This window comes from Lactuca saligna, chromosome 5 (assembly GCF_052625555.1).
Source record: "Lactuca saligna cultivar CGN05327 chromosome 5, ASM5262555v1, whole genome shotgun sequence".
Lineage (NCBI taxonomy): Eukaryota > Viridiplantae > Streptophyta > Magnoliopsida > Asterales > Asteraceae > Lactuca > Lactuca saligna.
Window position 1 is genome coordinate 137,569,026 of NC_136421.1, and position 14,242 is coordinate 137,583,267.

The window sequence follows — 14,242 nt, forward strand, 5'->3', positions numbered from 1 at the left end:
TTCTTATTAAAATTGACACATGTTATTTTCTTATAATTTTAAAATTATTTTTTTCCACTTGTTATTTTTGTATTTTTTTTCCTTTTTTTATTCAATTTCTACCTATTAAATGTTACATCATAGTAATTAATGTGAGTTAATGTATATAGTAAACCTTCCATTTGTGAATTCTTATTTCTATGAATATATTAATGAATTCCATTTGTGAATTTATATTAATTAGTTTTATTAGTATAGATTAATTAAGACAAATTACATAAATGATTGTTGTGGTTTATTCTATTTATTGTATTTATTTCGAAAGTTTACTTTAAAAAATAGTTAATTTTTACACATTCATATTCAACACGCTTTTTTAAAACATAATAATAATTTTTTTATTAGTATAGATTGAATTACTTATTCATCAATTCATTTATATCTTTTTAAAAATTTTACTTTAAAAAATACTTAATATTTACACCTTATATTTAACTTTTTTAATCAACCCGTGTAATACACGGGTTTCACACCTAGTTTCTAATATTTAAAAACTAAAATCATCATTTTTTAATTCTATTTTACATTTTTAATGTTTTATATTTTGTGTTTAAGAAAACATTTAAAAATTTGTGATTCTAACATTTATTTACAATATGTTAATAGTTTTTTTTTTTTTTTTTTTTATTTTTTATTTTTTTTTTTTTTTTATTTTTTAACTTCTTATTCATCATAGAATGATAGTGTTTGTATTCATATAAAAGTATTATTTTGAAAATTGTTTAGTTTAAAAACTTGATATTAATTTTTTTAATAAACTCATATATTTGTATAATATATGATTCTCATATTTGTAAGACCCAGCTAGGTTGTCATTCATGTGATTATATCCCACCGTATCATCAAATTATAGTGTTAGTGTTTTTGCAGGAAAAGCATTATTAAAACATGAAAGCAGATCCTAAATCCATGTAACGTCTGATTCGAACATGAAGCCAAATCCCAAATGTGTATAACGTTTGATCCAAGCATGAAACCAGATCCAAAATCTATGTAACGTTTGTACATGTTGAAATTCATATATTGAAAATATTATCCAATCTCCACCGATTTAAAACCAAATTACCCTTCAGCAACTCCTCCGTTAACATTTCGATTGCCCTCCCTCCACCACCGTGTGCCACCATGACCCTCCTACTCCTGTCTCTTTTCTTCCCTTTATTCTTCCTAGCTTACATTAGTTACATATTCTACCAAAAACGCCGATTCAAGCTCCCACCGGGCCCACGCCCATGGCCAATCGTCGGAAACCTCTACGACGTCAAACCGGTCAGGTTCCGCTGCTACGCAGAGTGGGCACAGCAATATGGTCCGATCATCTCCGTTTGGTTTGGATCAACTCTAAACGTTATCGTTTCCAACAGTGAGTTAGCAAAAGAAGTACTGAAGGAAAAGGACCAACAAATGGCGGATCGGCACCGGAGCAGATCGGCGGCGAAGTTTAGCAGAGAAGGGCAGGATTTGATTTGGGCGGATTATGGACCACATTATGTGAAGGTTCGGAAAGTATGTACACTTGAATTGTTTTCACGGAAGAGGCTTGAAGCTCTAAGACCAATTAGGGAAGATGAAGTTAGGGCTATGGTGGAATCTATTTTCAAGGACTGTACTCATCCTGGTAAGTCTATTCTTTTTTAAAATCATTTTTCGTGGTTTTATGTTTTCGTAAATTGGTAAAAATCTTACTATACTGATAACAAATAGGTTTATTACATCTAAATAGTTAATTATGGTACGTTAAATAACTAAGTTGTATGTATTGATAAGCGATAAGATATATTAAAAATGAAGTGATTCGTACAAAACAGTTTTTATCCGTACACAACATTTCATGCTTAATAGAATTGTACAATACAACAATTTAAAAAACAAATTGTTATATATGGAGAAAATTTGTTGTGTACGAATCGGTTCCCTATAAAAAATGTTGCCAATTACTCCAGTTTATCTTGTATTTTGTCCAACTTAAAAAAAAAAAGTCAAATTTTGTTTTAATTGAAATTGATTGGAATGTTTTGAATAAGGATGTAATGGTTGTTGATGGGGGTGTGGTAGGGTGGGCAAAAATCAAATCGCAAATAAAATAAAAAGATAAAACCAAAATATAATATAAATCAAAATTGAAATAAAAATGGATGATAGTTTTTTAGTTTTACAAAACCCTAAAGTTTTAGTGCAGTGCGGTTTTTAGTGTTACAAAATTTGAATCTCACACACACACACACACACACACACACATATATATATATATATATATATATATATATATATATATATATATATATATATATATATATATATATATATATATATATATATATATGCTTAGTTATTCTATTCAAACTAAGTATTTTTGGATAGAGAATAATACATATTATTAAATTAGAGATAATTAAAAAATGTCATCTAATTTCATTCTAAGGGTATTTTAGTCAATTAACATAAATTTAAAAAAGGAAAATTGTATATTTTAAGGGAAAATAGATTCTATTAATTTTAAAAATCTGATTGTATGGATATGTTTATCAATATATTGAAAAATAATAAATATGATTGAACCATACAAGAATACACATTCTGACATAATATACATATTTTGATTTAATGAACTTCTTGAAGAATAATACAATTTTGGATACAAGTTAAAAAAAATTCATTACATTCTTAGAAAAGAATTTATATATATATATATATATATATATATATATATATATATATATATATATATACTATTCTATGAGAATGTTTCACTTATTAATAACAAAAAAAAAACACAATATATAAATCATTCTACCAGAATATACTATTACATATATTTTTTTCATTATATTGTATATTATTCTGGTAGAATAATCCATTCTTTTTGGAAGATTGGTGGTTATTGTTCATCTTTATCCCATACAATATTCATCTTCAAGATTCTATTATGATAGAATCAGAATTCAAGATTCCATTCCAGTAGAATGTTGTAAGTTTCATATGTACCATATTTTGCTTTGATATCTCTCGTTTCGTTCCTAGCCAAGAAAACAAGAACATTCTTGTTCTTGATTTCATGTATACCTGCAAATGGAAAATACAACCACTCATTTTTATTGCTTCATCTTCTTTCCATGGCAATTTCAAGCAATAAACACCACATCGAATTCCGTCAAGGAAAACAAATAATTTTCTGTAAAACATTAACCCCAGAAATCCATTCCATTTATCCATTTCTATCAAGAACAATCAAACCCAAAATCCATCAACACTCAACTGATTTTTTTTGTCTAAACAAAGAAAAGAAAAACAAAATAAAAATCAAACAAACACCCCCTTGCTCGACCCTTCTGCTTGTTTCATCATCATAATGGGGATTCTAAATCACAAAATAATAACAATAATAACAATAACAGAGCAAGAAGGTTACATGTGTTGTTGAACCTGTTCAATTCCCATGGAAGACTCACATTCACCTTATTTTGTTGAATCCACACTAGCCACCAAAAATCTCTTCACCACCATTTTCTATTGTTGCTTTTCCCCGGTTTTTTTTGTTGTCGACAACGAGAAGAAGCAACTAAGGATTGTCGGCCAAACACTGGAAGCGCTCACTCCCTGCAATCTCTTAGCCACCACCGAACCATCGATCTACAAAGTCGATGCTTTCTTTTCCCCTTCACACATCACCATCAAAGCAGGAAGAGGGCTTCACAGATTCTTCCCAACTTCACTGCTTCGGCCTCGTCGATTCCGAAGATGGCCTCCTCGCAAATCGATCGACCAAATGCAACCCTTTGCACCCCTTTATTGTGTTCGTGTTCCCCTCTCATTATATTCCATTCGCCTGCCTTCTTCCATCTTTGCCCGATCTGTTAGTCAGGTGATGAACACAATGATGGCTATATATAAGAAAAGAAATTAGGTTAAAATTGAATGCTAGCATCATTACAGGGACTATTTGTGGAAGCTATTTATCAAAATACTAAAATACCATTGTTTATTTATTTAATTATTTAAATTTTTATTTAATTTTGATTGACCCATATTTATACATACAATTATATAATAATTACTTTGAACACTTGAACGTAGCTCTCTCTCTTTCTCTCTCTCTCTCTTTCTCTCTCTCTCTCTCTCTATATATATATATATATATATATATATATATATATATATATATATATATATATATATATATATATATAGGTAAAAGGTCAATAAGGAAACAATTTAAACCTTATAACCAAGAAACCATTATTTTTTAGGTTTTAGATCTTATTATTTATCGACAAAAATTTTTAAAAATATAGAAATTCATAAAGTTTTATCTTTCCATCCATTGATATCAAATTTTATATATATATATATATATATATATATATATATATATATATATATATATATATATATATATATTGCTTTTTTATCTGTTCAATTTCACATCATGAATCTGCACTATAAATGATTAATTTTTTATAAAGTCGCTATATGAATACACACAAATTCACAATGTGAATCTACAAAAATTCACAGTATCAATCTGCACAGATTTGATAGGCTGTGAATTTATAGAGATTCACAATGTAAATCTGAACAAATTTACAATGTGAATCTGAACAGATCAAATTTTTTTAATCAAATTTGATTTCAATGGATGAAAGATAAAAACTTATGAATATCTTTATTTTTAGTTTTTTTAATGAAAAACTTGTTCTAAAAGTTGAGAAAAGATTGATTCTTTGGTTATAAGGTTAAAAATAGTTCATTGTTGAACCCAACCCAACCGAATATATATATATATATATATATATATATATATATATATATATATATATATATATATATATCTATTAGTTTGATTAATGAAAAACTTGTACTTAAAGTTGAGAAAAGGTTGGTTCTTTAGTTCTTAGGTTTAAAATGGTTCTTTGTTGAACCTAACCCAAACCTATATATATATATATATATATATATATATATATATATATATATATATATATATATATATATATATATATATATATATATAAAAGTTGCGTTGATATTCAAAACAAAATAGAAATACTAAGATTCAATTCCAACCACATAGTTCACATCTACTGCTCTAACCCTCTAACGTACTAAAAGATTTGTGAGAACTTACGAACTCATAATTAACTCATCATTTTTCAACACCAAAAATGCCATTCTTGTCTAAATGGTGCATCTAAACCAAATCTAAGCTTAAGAAAAGATTTGACATTTTTTTATTTACTTTTAAAAGTTCCATGTATGTACAATCAGCAGTTATATGGACTGTGTATGTGCACAATCAGGAGACATATGGACTGCTGATGAGCAATCAACAATCAATATGACTGCTGATTGTGCTCATTAGCATCCATATGACTGCTGATTGTGCTCATAAGTAGTCCGTACAACTGTTGATTGTGCTCATCGGTAGTCATACAAAAAACAAACAAACTAAATAAAATAAAATCGTTATATCTTTTTTAAGCTTATATATGGCCTAGACGCACCATTTGGAGAAGATTGATGTTCTTGGTGTTGAAAAATGATGAGTTGATTATGAGATTCAAAATAAAATAGAGATCTTGAGATTCAACTACAGCCACATATTTCACATATGCCGTTCTAATCCATCGACGTACTGCATGCCGAGTCACTTATAATCATAACTTATTATGTAGCGTTACTCGTTCCTTTCACATCCACCACCTTCCCCACCACCACAATCGTCACCGCCACCACCAGTACCACCACCACCATCACTTATACCACCACCACCTTTATTATCGCACCTCTTCTGCCACCTACCGTGATAATCATATATGATTACTCAATATGTGAACAGGCTTATATATATATAATCATTTATGATTAGACATATACGTACAAACATGTATAATCATATATGATTATACCTCTCTGCCACATAATCATTTATAACTAGGCATAACCCGCTGTTGACGGTATGCTGGAGCGTTAGAGCGGCAAATGAGAAATATGTGGCTGAGGTTGAATCTTAAGATTTGTATTTTTTTAATCTCAAGTGAAGCATCCCTTATATATATATATATGTGTGTGTGTGTGTGTGTGTGTGTGTGTGTATGTGTGGATCTCGAAGTCGTATCTAGATCGTAAATAAGGAATGGTGCCGTTACCGAGTCCTTAGTGAGATCCCGAGCTATCATCATAAGAGAAAGTCGTTAGAAATGCCACATGTATTGTACTGTTGGAGTAGGCTCCTACGATTAAATTAGGTCGTTATACGAGATGGGATGGTTTTTCTCCTAGCCAGAGAAAACCATCTTGGCGAGGAGTGGAAGTGTATGAGCATCATGGAGGCTGATGCCTCAGGGTCAAATCCTCCTCATGGATGAGGTGATGCTCTATTTATTGGTATAAATCAAGGTCAATTAGTTTTGTCCTTAGGACAACTCAATTCATAAGCATCTAGCCAAGGGATAAGCGAGGCCTCCATGTAGTGCTATCAAGCAACAGCTACATGTAACACCTGTGTTTCTAGACTAAGCACTAGCATAATGATGTAATAGTTAGGGTCAGCTATTGTAACCTACATCTAAGCAATAAAGAGGAATTGCTTGAATATTATGTGATTTCATGTGTATTATACTTATTTATAAGATCTCATAAATTAAGAATTAAAAAAAAACATCAAAAATTAAATAATAGATAAACCCAATATCTATGAAGAAAGTTGTAGTGGTCGTGACATGGATTCCGGATATATATAGAACGCCAAAATCCGAGTTATAACGGAAAAGTTATGGCTTGTTGAAGTTTCTCGACAAAACCGGCACGATGCTGTGTGATGTAAAAGTGAATTTACGATGAAATATTTTGTAGCCTTAGTGATCTATATGAAAGTCGTAGTATACGTTAAACAGAGAGCGTACATAAAAAGAACGCCCAAGTTTGACTTCGTATGAGGAAGTATTTTCTAAGATTTTTCACAACAGTATGCAGCCCGAAATTCGAATATTAGACTGACCAGTTTTTAGCCGATACAACCTGAATGAGAAAGATCTCGTGAATAGGAGCTCAACAGCAAAAAGACAAACAAAAACAGATGTCAGATGACAAAGTTATGAATTTTTAATGGACTTTACCTGTCCCGGCCTGTTAAAAATATAATTTAAAAATAAATTCAAAAATAGTCGACAGAATCTAAACGAAAGTTGTAGATTATGTCGCCACCTATGTGTGGATATAAAGAACATCGAAAACAAAGCTTGTATGCGAAAGTTACGCATTTTAGAAGACAGAAGTGGCTCTTGTGAGGGTACAAGGTACGTCCCGCATACATATCTTGCACGCCCCGCACCTTCGCAATGCATAGCTCCAGAGCTTCCACATCGTCCCACCTGAAGCTCACCACCTGTCCCTTTTTACGCGGAGCATCGCCTCATACGAGTAGCGTATTGAGTACACCCAGCGTACTCCGAGGAGTACGCCCAGCGTAACCGAGGTTCCAGCTCCTATAAATACCATGTGAGGGTCTCCATTATTTTCCACACCAAAGCCATTTCTCTCTCTCTTGAACTTCTCTCTAAGCCATCCCAACCTCTAGTATCTTCTAAGTGCTAGAGGAAAGCCCCCGGAGCTAGCACCAAAAGACTCCGAGAAAAAGAGTGTTTCGGCTCGGAAAGTTCTGCCCCCGCAGAGCCCGGTTTCTAGCAAACCTCCTGGTAAGTGAGTTATACCTACCATACTTTCAATATAGCTTATGTTTAAATTTAGTATCGTTATTATGAACTTATAAACAATATATATTATAAAATTTAATACAAACAGGTGTTATTATAGTATCTTTTCACTACACGCGGTACGCGAAATCTGGTTTGAAGGGCCGCATAGGGTTGTTGGATTTCAGAAGTGCTATAATGCCAAAATGGTCATGTCCTCCGGTTTTTTATGTCTGGCCCCTGTCTGTACATAGTGGTTGAAAATTATTGTTTAACACTTATAAAATAATAACGCTCGTAAATAGTCACGATAAATATTAGATCAAAATCTAGTGGTAATAATAGTAGGTTTCGTCGAAGGAAATTATATTGTTAAGAAGCGAAACAATGTCCAAGTTGGAATCACCACATTAACAAGTGAGTGCATAGTCTCTTTCATTTTACAAATAGATATGAAGTATTTAATATGAATTACATGCTATGTGTGCATATTATCTGTGTTCTTGATATCTATGTTGGATGAAAGATTTATACATGTTTTAAATGATTTAAAATGTGTGTGTGTGTGTGTATATATATATATATATATATATATATATATATTATCTACGTATATGCTGGGTAGAATATGGATAGATGAAATACTCGATGTGTGATGAAATAAAATGATGAGGGGCCTCAATGTTTACGATGATCCAATCATCTAGTGGAGTATAGATGACGACCACGGACTATTCTAGACAGTGTAGTGGAAGGTTGGCAGGCTCGCAACCTATACGTGTTTTTGAACTAAGAGTTCACCAGGTGTACTCCATCCCCCTCGTGATTGCCTTATTTGACATAAATTGCTGAGAAATCCCCTGAGCAATGTTGTCCATCTCGATGAAAATCCTTAGGCTAGGTTTATTGAATTAGATGCTTTAAGGACATAAAGTGAGGATAACATTAACGGGTAATCGGGTTGAATGAATTGATGAAATTAATAAACATAATTATTATTGGTTGAAAACCCTCGGTGCTCACTAGGCTCCCAAGCCTGACCCACTCAGTTTCTTGCATACAGGTAGTGGCATGAGAGCACACGAGGGATGGTTTGATGAGAGATCAATGGATTATAGGCCACTAGAATAAATAGATGTTGTAAGGCCTCTGTTGTTTCTGTTTATGCTTTTGATATGTATTGACAATTACATCCCGAGGTTTTTAATATAATGAAAACCATTTCTTCGGAAATGCTTTGATAAATTCTCTATCATATTTTTTGGAAACAAATTCTGCAACATATTTTTTTAAAAATACTATGATTTTCAAATAAAGCATAAAAAAATCGGTATTTTCTGGCCGTGAAATTGGTGATATCACAGTTGGTATCAGAGCATTAGTTTAAGCGAACTACAAATTTGTAGGATTTCTAGACTTAAACCTAGAATGCTAAGTGATAATTGTGATATGAGTGTCTACTATATTTTAGACGTGAGCACTAGCTTATTTTAGGGAAAAATGCCTAAAATGGTTTTATGTGCTAAATGATTTATGTTATAGCTATAAAGATGTCGTATATGCTATTATTTGATCGAATATATGGTCTGTTGTCGACCGGATCTGGAAACATTATGTGTTCAGATTTCTAAACGTTCGACGATAATATTCGAACTAGCATATAACGTTTTAGAGTGACAAAGAAGATTTAAACGTCCATCGTAAATAAAGATCTAAATTCTCCTACTTTGGTGTATAGATCGACATGGCGAGAACCCAAAGTGGATTCAGAAACACAAACGGAAATAGGAATTAGCAGCCTCAACCCCAAGTGATTGAGCGTACAAGCAGCTACACCTGAGCCAATCACAATGTCAGGAGTACAAACCATGATTCGGGCTATAATGGCCGAATAGAGGGAAAAGATGAGGAAAATGCTGCTAAATAATATGGAAGAACCTACTATGCATGTTGAATAGCCAGAACTAAAAAACAGACAGCCGGAAGAAGGAAATTACAGTAGTGTCGTTGGTCAAGCCGAACCACTAGTGGTTAGGAGCAATGACCAAGATGAAGGAATCGAGAGGAACGAGTGCAAGTATAAGGACTTCACAACTTGCAAGCCATCGACTTTCACTAGGAAGGAGTATCCAATCGGAGTAATTAATTGGATCTCAGATATGGAGTTAGCCTTCAAAACGAGTGGTTGCAAGGGCAAGCTACAAACCACATATGCAATGCGTCAGTTTAGAGTTGGCGATGTTTGCTGGTGAACACTCTGGGGAAAACCATAATCCCCAACAAGCCACTACAACTGACTTGGACAGAGTTCTTGGTACACTTTAAACACAAGTTCTAATTAGCCCAAAATCTGCTAGAGCTAGAGAACCAATTCCTGAAATAAAGAAGGGGAGCATGTCCGTTGATGAATACACCAATGCCTTCATAAACAAGATGGAGTTTGCTTTTGCGCATTGTACCTGACGAGCTGACGAAAATTGATAAGTATGCAAAGGGACTCCCATGGGAGTACGTTGTGCCAGTATGCCAGGCACCTACTCTTGAGGCAGCTATCTGGGTTGCCAAGTCTGTTGAGGAGATGGTTAAGAGAAGAATCGCCAACACAGTTGAAGTTGGCGAAAATAGAAAGTTTGAAGGATCTTCAAGGTCTAATAAGAAGAGAAAATTCTCAAAGTATGGTTTGAAGAAATTTAGAGGATGAGGAGTTGAAGCTAAGTGGTGCAAGAAGTGTAAAAAGAAACACTTCGGGAAATGTAGCAATGAGGTGACTTGCTACAAGTGGGGAAAGACTGGGCATTATGCTAATGAGTGTACATCTAACAAGAGGGTTTCTTATGGATGTAACGAAGAAAGGCACATCTCGAAAGATTGCCCAAAGAAGGAGGCAGGAAGGCCTAGCATTCACCAAGGCTGAAGGTGAGAGCTTTCCAAATGACCTTGGAAGCCACAAAGGATGCAACAAATCTCGCTTTAGGTACCTTTCTTGTAAATGCATAGCCTACTAATATATTTTTTATTTCGGAGCGAGTTACTCCTTTATATCACACAAATTTGGTGGAATAGTAGAATTGCCTATAGATAAACCTGATAATGCTCTAGTTGTAGAAATTGCCAGTGGCAAATTCATAACTATTAGCGGTTATATTAAATTCATCGTCATCGACTTGAACGGAAACGAATTCCACAAGGAGCTGTTACCCATTGAGTTGAATGGTTTCGACATTGTACTGGGAATGGATTGGCTTAGCGCCAACGATGTCGAAATACTATGCAAGAAGAAGATAGTGAGAGTAAATCCACGTGGAAAAGAGTCATTTATGGTGTACGGGGACAAACGTAGAGTAAATTCTGGAATCATTTCTCTGATGAAAGCCAGAAAATGTTTGTCCAAAGGATGCACATCATACTTGGCATTTGTAATCGATGCAAAGGAGAAGAAAGAAATACAAAGAATACCAGTGGTGTGTGACTATCCGAAAGTCTTTCCCGGATATCTTCCAGAATTACCCCCTGATTGACAAGTGGAGTTCCAATACAGTTATTACCAGGATCGACACCAATACCGAAAGCACCATACTGGACTAGCACCGATAGAGATGAAGGAGCTTATGATGCAACTTCATGAGTTGTTGGACAATGGTATCATTAGACCTAGTTCATTACCCTAGGGAACTCCGGTGTTATTCGAGAAGAAGAAAGATGGAAGCATGAGGATGTACATAGACTATAGAGAGCCGAACAAGGAAACAATAAAGAAAAAGTATTCATTACCAAGGATTGATGATCTATTCGATCAGCTGCAAGGTTCGATCTATTTCTCAAAGATCGATCTTAGGTCAAGATATCATCAGCTGAAGGTGAGAGAGCAAGATATTGAGAAAGCCACATTCAAGATGTGATACAAACACTATGAGTTCTTGTTTGTTGTTTGGACTGACCAACGCTTCAACAACATTTATGGATTTGATGAACAGGGTTTGTAAACCATTCCTCAAAAAATCTGTGATAGTGTTCATAGATGACATTCTGATTTATTCAAAGAGCCAACAGGAGTACGACAAGCATCTGCGAGAAGCATTAGAAGTTTTGAAGAATGAGAAGTTGTACGCAAAGTTCTCCAAATGTGATTTTTGGATTCGAGAAGTCTAGTTCTTGGGTCATGTGGTTAACCAAGAGGGAATAATGGTTGACCCAAAAAAGATTGAAGTTGTATTGAAATAGGAACAACCAAAAGTCCTACCGAGATTCGAAGCTTTCTGCCTTTCTGGGATTAGCTGGATATTACTAAAGATTTACCCAAGGCTTTTCTTCGATAGTTGCTCCATTGACAGCTTTGACCCATAAAGGAGCTACACATACATGGAGTGAGAACACGAAGAATCAATTGAGAAGCTAAAGGAGAAGTTGTGTGAAGCACCAATTCATTCTTTACTTGGTGGGGTTGAAGAATTCGCGGTCTATAGGGATGCATCTAGAGTTAGGTTAGGTTGTTTTCTGACCCAAAGAGATAAGGTGATAGCATATGTGTCTCGACAATTGAAAGATCACAAGAAAAGCTACCCCACTCATGATCTGGAGTTGGCATCGTTAGTATTCTTATTAAATATATGGTAGCATTATCTTTACGGCACAAAGTGCAAACTTTTTACTGACCATAAGAGTCTCCACTATCTCTTTAATCATAAGGAATTGAATCAGACAACAACGTTGGCTAGAGTTACTCAAAGATTACGACAATGAGATAATTTACCACCCAGGTAAAGCAAATGTTGTAGCTGATACTCTAAGTCGAAAGGTAAACTTGGAAAGAAAAAGACCAAGAGCATTAAGAATTGAAGTTGTCTTAACGATTATGGAAAGCATCAAGAAAGCTTAGGAATAAGCTTTATAGAAAAATGACCGAAAGGAAGAATGTTTAGGCAAAATGTTGGTGTTTAGTACAAATAATCAAGGATTGAAGGTATTTCAAGATAGGATCTAAGTACCTAAGATGGAAGGAATAAGGGATCTTCTGATGGAAGAAGCTCACAAGATCATGTACTCGATCTATCCCTGCAACACTAAGATGTATAGGGATCTGAAACCCTACTACTAGTGGCCGATGATGAAGCTCGATGTTGCGGAGTATGTGGCAGAGTGTGTAACATATGCGAGAGTTAAGGCACAACATCAGAAACCATATGAGAGTTTAGAACCTTAACTTGTACCCATCGGTAAATGGGAAGATATCACCATGGATTTTGTGACTAAACTGCCCAGAACGATGAACGATCACGACATGATTTGGATAGTCTTTGATCGGTTCACAAAGAGTGCACACATCATAGCAGTCAATGAGAAATGTTCTATGGATAAGCTCTCTAATGCTTACGTGAAGGAGGTAGTACGACTTCACGGTGTACCTTTAACGATTTATCAGATCGTGATAGTCGTTTCACATCAAGGTTTTGGAGGAGTCTACAAGACGAAATGGGTACTAAGTTGTGTTTAAGTACAACCTACCATCCGTAGACTGATGGTCAGTGCGAAAGAATGATTCAAGCATTGGAAGATATGCTAAGAGCATGTACCCTATAATTCCAAGGTAACTAGGATGAGCACTTACCCCTGGTAGAGTTTTCTTACAACAATAGTTACCATTCGAGCATCAATATGGCACCTTATCAAGATTTGTACGGTCAAAAGTATCGTATGCCATCTTGTTGGCTTGAGGCAGGAGAAAAGAAGTTTATGGGTCCCGAGATAGTCCATCAGACTACTGAAAAGCTAAAGGTGATTAGAGAAAGGATGTTAGCAGCTCAGGATCATCAAAAGAGCTATGCTGACAAAAAGCAACGACCAATGAAATTCGAAGTTGGAGATTTGGTTTTGCTCAAAGTCTCGCCATGGAAGCGACTTATAATATTGGGAAAAAGAGGAAAGTTGAGTCCAAGGTTTATTGGACCGTTCAAAGTTCTCCAGAGAATTGGGAACCAAGCTTACAAGCTAGAACTACCAGAAGAACTAGATGGTATCCATAATACTTTCCATGTATGTTATTTGAGGAAGTTCAAGGGAGAAGTTCTCGATATAATTCCACTTACGAAGTTAAGGATGGATGAAAATAAGAGGCTAATCGAAGAGCCTGAGACAATTGTTGATCGTAGGACAAAAAGTTGTAACGCAAGATGGTCGACTTAGTGCTTGTGCGATGGAAACATACGAATTGGCCAAACCTCACATAGGAAACAGAAAGTGACATGATGAGTCACTATCCATATATATTTGCTGATGCATGATTCTGGAACGGAATCATCGTAAGGAGAAGAGAATTGTAATGCCCGTGTTTCTAGGCTAAGCATTAGCATAATGATGTAATAGTTATGGTCAACACTTATAACCTACCTTGAACTAATAAAGAGGAATTACTTCAATATTATGTGATTTCATGTGCATTATACTTATTTATAAGATATAATAAATTAAGAATTAAAATAAGCATAAAAAATAAAATAATAGATAAACCCAATATC

General features: G+C 34.3%; 1 pseudogene across 1 annotated transcript in view; it reads left to right on the forward strand.

The window, feature by feature from the left end:
• The first annotated feature begins 859 nt into the window (after window positions 1-859).
• LOC144996884 (cytochrome P450 98A2-like) overlaps window positions 860-14,242 on the forward strand; it is a 31,652-nt pseudogene continuing 18,269 nt past the window's right edge. The window contains exon 1 of the transcript XR_013659661.1: window positions 860-1,657. The product of XR_013659661.1 is annotated as a cytochrome P450 98A2-like (transcript). The remainder of the gene's footprint in view (window positions 1,658-14,242) is intronic.